This window comes from Melospiza melodia, chromosome 3 (assembly GCF_035770615.1).
Source record: "Melospiza melodia melodia isolate bMelMel2 chromosome 3, bMelMel2.pri, whole genome shotgun sequence".
NCBI classification, from domain to species: domain Eukaryota; kingdom Metazoa; phylum Chordata; class Aves; order Passeriformes; family Passerellidae; genus Melospiza; species Melospiza melodia.
Genome location: NC_086196.1, coordinates 66,435,880 through 66,449,796, shown reverse-complemented (window position 1 = coordinate 66,449,796; position 13,917 = coordinate 66,435,880). Strand labels below are relative to the sequence as shown.

Here is a 13,917-nt window from a genome sequence, read left to right as displayed (position 1 = left end):
CCTTCACATGATGGTGCACACCAAAAGTCATTAAAATGCAGGTTATGAACAGCTGAAATTAAAATCAAGCCAAGTAACCCAAAGAGCAAAATTTCCTAGCTTAGAAATTTTTGGTAGATTTAATTCTGTTCTATTTCCTTTCAAATATTTCCAAATCTCTGTGTGATTGAAGGACTGTGATGGTTGCATTCACCTACGAACTCTGAGGTATCAGCATCTATACAGAGAGTGATATATGCCCTGTCAGTTGGTTAAAAAGGTCTTTACTGAATAGCAGAAGAATGTGGGAATGGGAAATCCCCTAGTTTTGCCTCTAGGAAGAATAAATCTTGGTCATTTTGAGTAGTGAAACTGATCATGGACATTTGAAAGATTTGTTTTAAATGCTGATGCTGGAGAGCTGGTGTGAATTCCATTTAATTCAAGTGTTTTGGGTTCTCTCCAACACAGTGGAGAAATCTCCTTCTGACCTCCCTGAAATGCTTTTGCCTGCAGCTGACCAAAGGTAGTGCAATGGGAAGAACAAAGCTCTTTATGAGAAAGCCTTTGTACTTCTCCTCATGAAAGCAATGTTCACTGTGGCTATTTTTACAAGGAGATTTTACCCTTCTGTGCACCAGGGGAGAGCCCACAAACCCAGTTTTGATACCTGTGTACAATAAAGAAAAGAATTTCATGCAAATTGAGTCAATATGATTATTCATTAAATCTGAGAATCATTTTATTTGAACCTGATCAAGGATGCTTAAGATAAAACAAAAAGATCTGATTTCAAGGCAGAAGGAGACCAAGGTCATTGTTCATTATTCTCAGACTACCTACTGTCCATCTTTCCAGCTTTGTGACAACTGGCTATTTTGGCTTTAATCATTGCATTCTCCAAAAAAATGTATTTCAATATGTATCTCCTTTATCTTTGAGTGTGCTGCATGCAATTGTATCTGTTGTGTTTTTTTTTTTTCTTTTAAAACCTATTATTTGAAAATCAATTTAAAATTCCTTTAATTCTTTTAAATTCTTTTAAAATCCTATTATTTAGAATCTTATTTTTAAAAATACTAATGAAATTCCTCTATCTCTCCAGTCAGGTCTGTCAGTGATCAGCTGCATAAATATTGCTACAATTAAACAGAAATTCTCAAATCTCTAAGTGATAAGAATTTGGTACTATGGACAGTTTCAGCTTAAATTTTATTTGGTTTTTAAAGGATTTCTTTTTATTGTAACTGAAATGGTTGCATGATTGAGGGAGAGAGGAGAAAAAATAGATTCTGCATGTTAACAATAATAATTAGATGATAAGTGTGAGATGAAGCATTACATCGGGAACAACCTAACATCATTCAAACCCACCAGTTTGTCATAAAGTTTGCAAAACATTTCATCTTAGAAATGATCTTAGAATTTACCATGTTAGAAATACTGGTAAATTCCTCATCCTAAAGTTATACCCACACAATGAGGGGACTTAGTACTTGAGACTTGAAGAGAAAGGGGCTAGATGTGATTACAAATTGAACTGAAATGCAAACTGTGCTTTTTCAGTCAAGTTTTCCAGTGATGGTTGAGGTTGGCTAACGATTTCTTTCCTGTGCACTGCCCTAAGGATCTGTTCTGTTTCTCCAGGGCATCTTGGCAAGAGACTTGAAGATATTTAAAATCCCTAATTAAAGCCAGGTATTTCACTTCACTTTTATTTTTAAAACATGAAAAAAAATACTGAGCCAAAGTAAAAAAACAAATATTTTCCATTTGCCATTCATTACAGATGTCAGACAGCCATAAATATAGAAATGGTCAGCTGCAGGTGTAACCCAGTTCTGTTGTGTAATGCACACTCTGTTCCTATAACATTACTAAAAATGGTCTGTCTGGCTAATAAATAGCACTACCATTACACAGTAAAAGGTGAAAATTAATGTGCATGCTGCTGGTGAGTTAGCTATATTAACAAGCCAATCATGTAGTATTAGCAGTTATAATGGGGAACAACATAAACTTTTAAGAGCTTGTGCAAAAGCTTTTAGTCCTTTCAATGTTGGGAATTTAAAATTAGTGCTTTCCAGTCACTTTATTTTTTTAAATTTGGAAGGAAAGGTATGTAGGAAGTTTTCAAATAAAGTCACTGGCATCTGCACCTAAAAATAAAAATAAAATAAATAAATAAATTGAGTCCAACCCACATATACCCAACCCACTATCGTTTCAGATGCTCTTCTGGTAAAGCTCTCTTGCCTTCATCAAAGGTTCTGTCCCACGCATGATAACCTTTGATAGCCTACTGATAAAGAACTGATAACCTCTCACTGATAGCAAAATCTTTTCCACACCAGAGCAAGAAAGGAGTGCAATCTGAAATGGCAGTGAGTAAAGGAAGGCAATAAACAAACAAAAGACTAATTGATTTCTTCTACTTAGCCACAGAGCTCTGTCTGTTCAACAGCCCATCTGGCCCCACATCCTCCTGCTGTCACTTATTGCTGTTGCATGGTACTTTGGGAAAAACTTAAGACCAGATCATATAACCAATGTTTCCTCCCTGGAGCTTCTTTCCAGTTTGTGTCAACATTTGAGGGAGTTTCTGCAATAGATGTATCTTGGCCATTATGGGTAACACCCAGTAACAGATCTACCATCTCCAAATTGTCTAATCCTTCCCTGAATCCGATTTGGTCTCCAGTATCAGTGAGCACTACAATTTAATTGTGTGCTGTGTGAAATTCAGCATGCTGAGGGTTACAGCCTTTGCCAGGGGAGTTCATAGGTCCCACTTGTATGTCCTGAGAGATTTGCTGTTGTGTATAGCCCTAGAATGTCTTCCTCAGTATCCTGCACATCTGGGGAGAAACCACATGCAGTGTGGCCCAAGATGATAAGTAGGATGATGGGAATCTGCCTGATTAGTAACATATTTTGAGTCAAATGTGCTAATTCCCTCTCTCTGTCTTTCTCCCATTCTTTTAATTTTATTCCTGGCTGCAGAAAAGTCAATGAAGAAAAATGTACCTTGAAAGGCAGTTTGTTATGCTTGGCAATGCTTTATTATGTTGCTGTGCCTCTGCAACATATTTGATCTGAACTTACTTCATAGTAGTAAGGAGATAAGTAGGAGATAAGGAGATTAAAAAGAAAATTAATTGGAAATATTCCTACTTCATTTATTGGCTGTTAACACACATCAGAGGGTAAAAACTAAAAGACAAATGTCTATCAACTTAAAAAAGCAAGTCTGCTGTCAAATCTAGTGCTATGAGTTCCTGCAGAAAACTTCCCAGTGATATTCCTAACCTGCCTGAACAAGAGTGTATGGAGGAACTGATAATCATTTTATTCTGCTCCATACTTCTGAAATTATTGCAGTAAAAATTTTGTGAATTTGTACTGCAATTGCATTTTTATTGCAGTTCATCAGTATTGTGATTGGATGCATGTTGTGGTAAAGAGGAGAAGGAGGAGGGAATTGGATTATTACTTATTTTTAAAGCGAGGTTAAATTCTAGTCTCAGTCAAGTTAATGTCGAAGTTGGGAGTTCAATGGAAGCTGATTAAACCCTAAGAATGTACTGTTATTGCTTGTAACTAACAAGCAAACAGGCAACTTCAAAAATTTCTTGTCTCCAGTGCCTCACAGCAGCTTTGAACTGCTTTGGTTGGGAGCATTGCTGCCCAAGAACTACCCACTGTCTTCAAGTGTGGGGCCAGAAGACATGGATGTAGGTCAGGAACAGGGACCCAGCAAGGCAGTTCCTCTTCTCTCCCATCCCCATGTGCATGTTCCCATGGGATTTGATCCTTACTGTCTTTGAACAGTGGAGGAGGCAGCAGTGCCATTGCTCCTGGCAGGCACAGCACTCGTTGAGGAAGGCACGGTAATGCAGATCACAATGTGCTGTCTCTGAGTTTAACAGCTGGTTTGGGAAATGGCTGTGATTTTACAAGCCAGCTCCACTAAACCAGACAAAACTGCCCTTGGTGGTCTCTCCTTTGAGCTGCAGTTTAAAGCTATTGAATTTCCATGGTTACATTTAGTATGATTCCCTAGTGAAACCCAGGTGAAATGTTGCTGCCAGGAGGCATCACCTGGGAAAGAAAGGACAGGTTGTACAGGGAGACAGGCTTAGAAACACCCCAGAGGGAAAGAGCCCATATGAACTACTGCTTCTTGAATTATCTTCTCTGATGCCTGAGGTGAAGTGGACATGTTTCAGGAAAGCAGACTGCCTTGTTGATTTTTCAGTTCTAATGCTACCCTGAGTGAAAACATTTGATGATTACCCATCCCTGCTCAAACCACAACTATCTGTGAAATATCATTGAAGAGAATGACACAGAGCCAAAACAGCTTTTGGCACTGAGAAAGATGAAGAGAGCTTATCAAGGGTGCAGCAGTGATTCTCTGCCTCCTGTTGTATTCTGGTGTTTGTATCAGTCACAGAAACAATTTACTGCTCTGTTTAGGGAGGAAATAACTATAAATTATAGCTAAGGTAGTTCATAATTCCTATAAAGTGTATTTAAAAGTTATCAGTGTCCTAAACAAACTTCCACTCTAGACACTGTATGCCACAAATGGTGCTTCCAAATTCAGTCTTCAATTATAATAGAACTGACAGGAAACACCCCAGAGAAAACAAAATTGTTCTATCTGTATGAATTATAAGGTGTTTCTAGGATACTTTAAGAAATAGCTGACTGGCTCAAAAATAAACACAAGAATTGTTGTTATGTTGGAAAGATGGCTTTTGCAAAAAACCTCTGTTAGACAATATCTACATGGCTAGTGAGTTAACCTAGTATTTTTCATTGACATGTCATCTCCACATTCTTCATCTTTCCACTAACTTTTCACTGTATTTTTTTTCCTCCAGGAAAAGAGCAGGAATTTAACCTAGTTTGCTACAGAGGAAAAATAAAGAAGTTGATCAAAATATCATTTTCTAAAATACATTACTGAAAAGAGAAATGGAAAATAGAAAAGTGGGAAAGAGATAGGGTCATTTAAAAAGCCAGAAAGATTAAAAAAAAGGAGTGATAGAAAGGTAAAATTAGAGGGCATGGTGAAAGAGTTGATATGCAGGTAAAATGTAGTAGCAATAAAGAGAAGTTTGTGAAAAAAGGTAGTAAAAAAGAGAAGGAGGTGAAAAAATAATCACAGGCAGAAATTAAAGAGAAAATTACAGAATATAAAATAAAATTATAACATAATAAGGAAGGAGAGCTAGACAGGAAATAGGAAAATAACAGAAGGAAAAAAGAGAAAAGGAAAAGAGAGTTGTATTTAATTAACACATGTTGCTAACTTTTATCAGAGGGAAGCTGATGCAGGGCAGTCAGACCAGTTAGGGCTACAGCATGGAGATTTAGAGGGGCATTGCCTTTTTTCCTCTGATTTTTAGATACTCTTCAAGCTTTTTTAGCCAGGACAAGCATAATGAGGGCTAAAAGAGAATAAAACCTGTGATGTGTGTTTGAGAGTGAAATGCAGATACCAGCAGCAGCCTCTCCTGAGGAGGTCCCCACCAAGCCTGGCAGGCACACTGTGGGCAATGACATCTCTAAATTGTTCTGAACTCCAACCTCTGCTTCCAGCACTTGCAGCGTTCACCCTTACTGTGGTGTGTTTTACAGGGGGAAAAAAAAAGGCCAGCTGGGGCTGTTGTGCTGCTTTGTAGGGCTGCAGGGGGTTACAAACAACCCCAATACTCAATACTCTGGCCTTGCTGGGGACACCCATCTCTGTGGTGACAAGGTGTGTCAGTGTGAACCAGACAGAAAGCTATCAGATGTGGGAAGCCACTGCATAATGGACTGTTTTCCCTCCCTTTTAAAGCTCATATTTTTGTGACAGAAGTCCAGCTTTGGTGTGGTCACTGCTTCAAAGTGTTTTCTGTAGGCAGTTTTAATAAGTAATATTTTATAATGTGAACTGCAAGCTCTTTAATGAGTGTGAGCTGGTGAGCAAATTTGGTGCTGAAATGTGTAACAGTGACACTCTTACCCTGGTGTGGAGCCACCAGGAACAAATCCCGGAAAGGTTTTGCTGAGCCTTAGTTACCTTCCAAGGGGCAGTAGCCAGAAGAAGGTTCGTTTTTATGGGTTTATATAAAAAGATCTGTTTTTTGAGTCTCACACCTTTCTTTCATTTTTTCATTTTTTAATTTTTTTTTTTTTTATTTTGAAGGCTCACAAGATTAGGCTCACAAGTCCCTGCTCCAGGCTAGAGCAGCCAGTGGAAGCACCAACACCAGTATCAAAGGTAAGCCCTATAATGGTGGCTGAAGTCTCCTGATTAGCACAGGAGAAATCCAGAGGACACTGAAACCTCTTCTTCCTGGAGCCAAGAGGAAACCTCCATCCACAACATCTGAAATATTTCTGACATGTAACCCAAACGTAATAGAGGTGTGAAGACCAGAATGGGAAACACCTACCACAGCTCTGACAGCCAAAGCAAACAGAAAACAGCTGAGTAGTTATGGCTTCAAAACAGCCTGTTCCTCAGTCCTTTTTCTGTTTCACTGGCATCCTCACAGACACTGACCCACATACTTGGAAAACACCAAATGGGTTTTAAAATTAGGGAAAGAAGAAAAAACAAAAAATTCTGTGGGTCAGAGATGACTTCCTGGCCCTAGATTCTCTACTACCTTAACATGTTTTGTTTTTCTTGTTGCTTTTCTCCATGTTTGTTTGATTTGGGAGGGGGAGGTTTTTTTTGTTTCAACCTTTCCTGTTCTTTTCTTTCTTCAACTTTCCAAAGTACCAAAAAAAAAATCATATCATCAATTTTGGTCTACTCTGATTTTATAAACCACTGAGAGATGCTGTAAAATTAAATATTTTTTTTGTCCTCCTAATTTAATGCTAAAAGAGAAAATATCCAGAATTAATGTGGGCAATAATATGATTTTTTCCAGCAGTCACATAATCATCAGGGAGACTATTACTGATGGTTGATTAAATAGCTCAAATTTACTGTGATTTTTATGAGAAAATCTAGACAACAAATGGATTCTGTCTTTACTTCTGTCTCAACATTTCTATCAGTAACCTCTTTGCTACATTTACATCTTGAAAAAAAAAAATAAAGAAGTTGAAGTTGTTACATTAATCTAGAACAGTAGAGAGATAAAGCTTTTGAATTTGTCTACTCTCTTGAATAAGAAATTGCAGAGTGGTCAGCTGGGCAACCAGGTGCACATCTCCCAAAATCTCCCCATGTGCTCATTGTTGCCAGGAATTGAATGCATTAAGGAGGGAAAAGTGGTCTCTCCCAGAAGTGCTGGCAGTGCAAACAAACACCCAGACCCTGTCTGCTCTCCCCGCCTGCCCACATCTGCAGACCTGTGCAGGGACACACCTGGCTGCTCACGTTTTGTCAGAGACCTTGCTACAGGGAAGCCACTTTGCCTAAAAATGACTTTTCAAATAATTCAGGTACCTCACTTTTGGCATTATCTATTTAACTGCAGGTTCAAAGATTGCTGAGCACAGAAGTTTCTGAAAATAAGTCAACATATTTATCTCATTGCATTTATTTAACCAAGAAGAAAAGCACCCAGGAGGAAATATAGAAAGGAGGTTTGAAAAGATGAAGTTTTCTTCTACTTGATTTTGCTTGGCTAAATTTAATAGAATCATGCAGATTCCCCTAACTTTGAACTCCATGTGGAGCTGTAAAAATCATGCTTTGCTTTAAGCTCCCTGGTCTCTCAGCCACAACCCTTTCTGGTGCATACTGGCATCTCAAACCAGCAGGTACTGAGCACTATGGGGCTGATCCAGAGGAGCATGCCTGTAAAAGTTTGATTTCAGGTATTGTTGAGGACCAATTCCTGAAAACACAAAGCTGATCACACATTCAGCTGCTTTATTGGATCCAGAGCAGGGCACAAGGGCTCGGAGATGGCCATGTCTGTGCTGTGGTGACAAACATCTGCACCTGGTGATGGGGCTGGCTTCCCTCCAGGCTCCATGCTACACTTAGCTATTTTAGGACAGGTTAGGTACCAGAGCTGGGTGGAGAGGGATGGTTTATTATGTGAAAAAAGGTCAGAAGTTTGCCTGCTTGCTCAAACCAGCCAAATCTGGTTTTAATCTATGAAAACACACCAAAACACCCTCTTTGAGAAAAAGGTATGTTGTGTTTTCCTGACCACCGTTTTCCCTGGTGGCAAGTTTCTCATTCAAAATTATATCCACAGCTTTGTTTATGGGACTTTATAGAAGGCTTTGTACGGGTTAGAGAGGGGAGGGAATACTCCCATATACAGAAACACAGAACCCATTAAAGCACACGAGGCTCTGCTGGTTCCCCTCCCCAGCTGCTACTAAGTTTATTTGCAGGCTGCGGCCTGGAAAAGGGGCCGTGGCCCATCTGCAGCACATATGTGGGAATTAATTTCCAGCATAGCCACAGGAGTGTGGGTCCGGCAGAGCCTGCCCTAACCCGTGTCGGATCCCCCTCCACGCTGCCTTAATTGGAGCCAGAGCCGGCACCGAGTCCCGGAGCGGGCGGGTCAGGCCTCGGCCGCTGCAAACGCTGCCCGTCCGAGCCCGCCGGCATTCCCGGGGCTCAGCAGCACCGGGAGCCCGGTGTGGGCCCCCGAAAGGGCAGAGTGTCAGCCCGGAGCAAGCCGGCAGCACGCCGGAGCCTGGGGATCAGAGAGGGCGAGGATGGGCCGAGCTGAGCCTCCGCCCTCCCCGGCCTCAGCGCTGCTCGCCATCGCTATCGGCATCGAGGGGTGCTGGGAGCAAGAGTCCTGGGCTGAAATATCAAAACCCCGTGCTGAAACTCAGGCAGGGAAAGGAGATGGGGTTGCTTAAATTAGCTCTCGTTCCCATCTTGTCTTCTGCACAAGAGGAATAAGTTAGTTCCTTTGTATACTTAAGGCCCGGCTGGTAGATGTTGGGAAGATGGAAGATGTTGGTGTATTGGAGTGGGAAGTGCAAAGACATCATCTCTTTTAACCTTCTGGTAAAGGGACAATTGTAAGAAAGTAGGAGAAAGGAGAGATGACTGTAACTGCAATCAAAAGCTCATCCTGAGAAGAAAAGACCTAAGATTTAGGGGACTCTTAACTCATTTGAGGATATAGGAATAAGCATTAAAAAAGCACTAATTTGAGGATATAGGAATAAGCATTAAAAAAGCACTAATTTGAACTATAGGAATAAGCATTTGAGGATATTTTTGAGGATATAGGAATAAGCATTAAAAAAAGCAGTAATTCCATGGCTTAAGTGAATGAAACTAACGAAGGACACCCTTTTCAAACAAATGATTGTGTAGGAAGTATGTGCAGGTCAAATGTCAGCAGGCAACCTCACTCTACCCTAAATGTTTTTAGATATTTTAGCTGTTTTTAAATATCCATTTCCATGTGCATCTGTCTGTTATTCAGCTGAGTATCTGGCCCCCAAGACCATCTCTGCCCAAAAGCTTAAGTCACATTTAAAGTAGGCAGTGACCTCTGAATAAAAAAATAACAAAGTCACATGCTGAATAAGAGGTGTGACAGTGACACTGACTTTAAGCTTCAGGTTTGTTTTATTAACACTAAGTTCCTTAGGGCCTCCTTTTTTTATTTTTTTATTTTTTTTTTTAATAAATGTGGGTGTTTGGGGTTTTTTTGGTTTTTGTTTTTTTGGGGTTTTTTTTGGTTTTTTTTTTTTTTTTTTTTTAATATCAATTAATTTTCTCTCAAGAATTTTGACCAATAATTTCTTTTGGTAAAATTCAGAGTATCTAGAAGCACTAAATTTGGCAAAAGTGTTTTGCTTTCCTTAAACCCATGCAGAGATACTGAGGTCCAGTTCATGGCTGTGGGAACTGCTGCTGTGGCCCCACATACCACAGCATTTTTCTGGGAGGGATAAGCCCCTCTCCCACTGCTGTCTCAGTGTTGGTACCCTAAAGAGACCTCCACAGGCACCCATTTAAAACTCCCAGATGTGGACACTGGGATGTGGTGGCTGCTGGGGACATCAGTTCTGTTTCAGGCTGCTACAGAGAGGAGCTGGGCTTGCCAAGGTGCCAAAAGGGCTTGCTGGGAGCTCCCCTCCCTCCAGCTCAGTGGTTTCCTTACCACTCTCAGCTCCTCCTCAGTTCTGCCTCACCAGTTTTCCTCCTCCTTAAAAGAGAAGAACTAAGTATTTGTTTAGGATGTGTATTTTTCCAAAATAGATGAAAGGGGAATTGTTTACCTTGGAGTCTGGGAGTTTGGCCTGTAAATAACCATCTGTAATACCTGTCCCCTTTGCTGTAATAAACCAAAGTTTAGTCCTCTGGTCTTCAGAGAGAAAACCCTTATTCACTCTGCTATTAGCCACCACCTAATTTATTTCTTTTCCATGGCTATTTGTATTGAATCAAAGTTTGTTTCTGAGAGGAAAGATGGTTTTAGTATTGGCTCTAATCATGTATTTTACCTCATGCCACTGACACAAACATTTATTTGCCCAAGGATCACCAGAGAAGTGGTTGAAAAGCACCTAAAGATTTTATTTGGAATTTGATTCACGTTGATGTTCAAGAATTCATCCTTTTATCAGAAGAAGGAAAGCCTTAAAATACTGATTTGAAAATAACACAGGCAAAAGCTTTCTTGTGGTATTTACAAAAAATTTTGGTCAGAGCAAAAATTCCAGTGAAGCTGACTTCCCCTTGTAATTGTAACACTTCTCTGCTAAATTTGGGAACTAAAAGCAAAAGAAACAATTTTTTTAGTTTTTCATTCAAAATGATCCAAAGCTAAGTAATATGACTTTCTATTCACTATAGCAGAAAGTGCTATTAAGGTCTGGAGTTCACCTCAACCATAACTTGTGTGACAGCTGCAAGTTTGTTTCTAGGATTCCACCTCAAGTAAATACTTGCTCTTTGTATGAATTTTTTTGTAGAGATGATGGAGTCAAAATGACTGCTTTGGTTGGAGCTGGATTTTTCTCTGAAGTCTGTAGAAGCTTGTTACCATGTTAAATGCCCAGCTTTCATTAAATCCACACCTGAAGGGTAAGTAAATGAATCCTGAATTTCATATTTGAAGGTATGTGTGCTTTTCATGAATTTATGCCAGCTAGATTTTAGATTTAAAGAAACATTGTCATAACTTTTACCACACTGTGGCTAGGCCAAACCTCAAAGATCTTGTTCCTAGGGCCACTGCCCTTTGAAGTGGCACCACTGACAGTTTTAGCTACTGTAGGTATTTATGAGGTACAAAATTATAAAGTAAACAGGCATAAAATGTTATTTTAACAGCATACAAGCATCACCAAGTTGATTATATTCTTATGTTCCAAGCATTGGTTTACTCAATTTTATTTTTGTTTTCTCTCTTCTCTTTTTTCCTTTTCTCTTCTTTTTTTTTTTCCCAGATGAACCTGTCCTGAAGAAACATAGAAGGAATATTTGCCAACTGCAATAGGAAATCTCTAAAAGCTCAGATGTATATGTTTACTATGAATTGAACTCACAGCTCTGAAGCAGTACTGTGTGTTTAGTCTGTTTACTCCCCAAAGTAGTTGTAGAATTATCTGTGCATTTTCCACATTGTTTTCAGTGTGCTGCTTTGTTTGATGGTGGTTTATTAATGATACTTGTGATTTATTACTGTCACTTTATTAGATTATTTGCAAATGGGTGACAAAGCACTATGTGGATCATGCCTTGTTAGTCATAAAAGCACTCAAGAAGCCATGAAAATCAGTTAAGGTTGAACCTATTGAATGAAAGAGCATAGTGCTCTCTATTGATCAGTAGCCTTTAGATATGTAATGAATAGTAGTACTTTTGTAGCACTGTCAGATAGTGTTTTCCTTTGCATCTGATAAATTACACTCTTTTGTACTAGTGCTTTGAGATTTGGCATAAAACATTCTTGTACTAGTATTTCTTTCAGATCTAGTACTTGGGTGATCTTTCATGACCAAGGCAGATAAATGTTACAAGAAAAACTGATATTTGCTCTCCCAACACAGTTTTGACCATTGAGTTAACACTGATCTGACTTTCATATGTGGCAGGAGATTGAGGGCTTGATTGCAAATGGTTTGTAGAATATTTTCATAGCCTATGTGCATGATACATGCAATCTCTCTCATAGGAATACACATGTGCACATTTGGATTTTCACTAATTTCTTTGTAAATACAGATTTGTTTCTGAATTTCTTATTGAACAGGCAAATATATAAGAATAATTTTGCATTTGTCATTGGTTTGAACTGTACTGTGCTTCTATTACAATATCAGTACTTGATTTCCTCCTTTCTTTGCAGCTTGTAGAGTCCTTTACATAAAACCAGAGTTGGGTTGTAGGTAAAATGTTACTTTTTAATTGGATGAAGTTATAGGCAGAGTTTTTGGTGCAGCAGGCCCCAGGTTTTACATCTGTGTCATTCTCTGAAGAATATCCCTATTAATACTAAAATCAGATGCTTTGGGGTTGTTCACTAGGATATTCCTCTGGATTAGAGACACTTTTCCCTTCCAACCACTCCTCTCCCTTGTAAGAAAAAATAATCAGAAGAATGAGCCCAGTAGCCTATTTTGTTAACAGAACTAGAGACAGTAAATTTTCAGCAGCCTTTTTCTTTTTTTTTCCTGTTTTCTAATGCTCCTTCAGCTTCCTTCAGTGTTTGCTCAGGTTATTGGTGTTTGAATTAATTCATCTCAAATGAGCCTGATTTAGTAGCCAAAATCTGTGGGGACTGATTGGCAGCACAAAAGAACAGTGACAGTAGTTTGAACATCAGCAGTGCCCTGGTGTGGAAAATAAGGAAAAGTTCCACTGAACTCAATATAAGATTTCTTAGCTGTGTTTGCAGCTACAGGCAAAATGCCTGTCACACTTCCATCTAACACTGAAAGGAGAAGCAGTGTTTGGTAAAATCTTTGTCCTGGTGTTTTTCACCTTTCATGCACAAAAGGATTCAGTTCTCTACTCCTCCTAAAGACAACAGCTGTGAAGGCTGAGAACTGAATTTAAAAAAATACAAATATCAGTAGAAATACAGTAAACACAGTTTTCTCTGACTGGAAAGGTTTGGGTATGAGGAAAAGGAACCTTTTATGGGTCTTTACTTGTTACTATTTTTCAGTCTCTCTGGAACATCTGCTTTGTGACTGACTCTGAAGACTCCAGTTGTAACAGTTCTCTTCCAGCCAAACACCTCAGTGGGTTAACCAGCAGTGACAATTTTTGCACACAAATAAAAACTGTTTGCTAAGGGGTTGAACTGTGTCCTGTCTGTTGGTTTAGCCACTGAATACAGGATAGAATGCCTTCAGTTGATATTTTGACCCTTTAAGTAATTTCAGTTACTTCTGAACAAATGAATATAATTAATTCTTATATTAAGCTGATTCAAAAGCTCTCTTGGCAACACTGTAACACAGTGACCACCTAAACAGTAAATGAAAACACAGCTAAAAAGGCTCAAAGCTTAGTAACATCTGCAGTACATTAAGAAAGGTTTCAGAGCTCTAACACATGACCCAAGTGCCAGCATCCTTGCAGAATGTCTTTTACTGCAGCCTGGTTTTGCTCTGGTCTTTCTCAGAGCTGGCTTAAAGGGCAAGTAGTCTCTAAAGACCACATTAATTGACCTAACAGAATAGATTAAGGAGGGGGGAAGTGATTACCATCTCAAATCACTAATTTCTATGTAAATTTTTACATTAAATGAATCTAGATCAATGTCTAACTCATTTAATAAATGTTTCTTACTCTTAGAAGGCAACCATAATTAAGTTATAAAATTACAGAAGTCTGGCTGAAAATTTCAAGCTACAAAATCTTTTGAGATGAAAGCAAATAATTTCTTGTGACTATGTAGTATAGTTCTGATAAAGAAGCTCTCCCTGGCTGCTGTCATAAAAAAAGCAGTCACTGCACTTTAAACATCATCCCAT

General features: G+C 39.0%; 1 long non-coding RNA gene across 1 annotated transcript; it reads left to right on the top strand.

Moving 5' to 3' along the window:
• The first annotated feature begins 1,627 nt into the window (after nucleotides 1-1,627).
• Nucleotides 1,628-13,228, top strand: LOC134416774 (uncharacterized). Its single transcript, XR_010027383.1, has 4 exons — nucleotides 1,628-1,677; nucleotides 6,182-6,256; nucleotides 10,903-11,014; nucleotides 11,380-13,228. It is a non-coding gene; the product is annotated as an uncharacterized LOC134416774 (long non-coding RNA).
• Nucleotides 13,229-13,917: the final 689 nt, after the last annotated feature.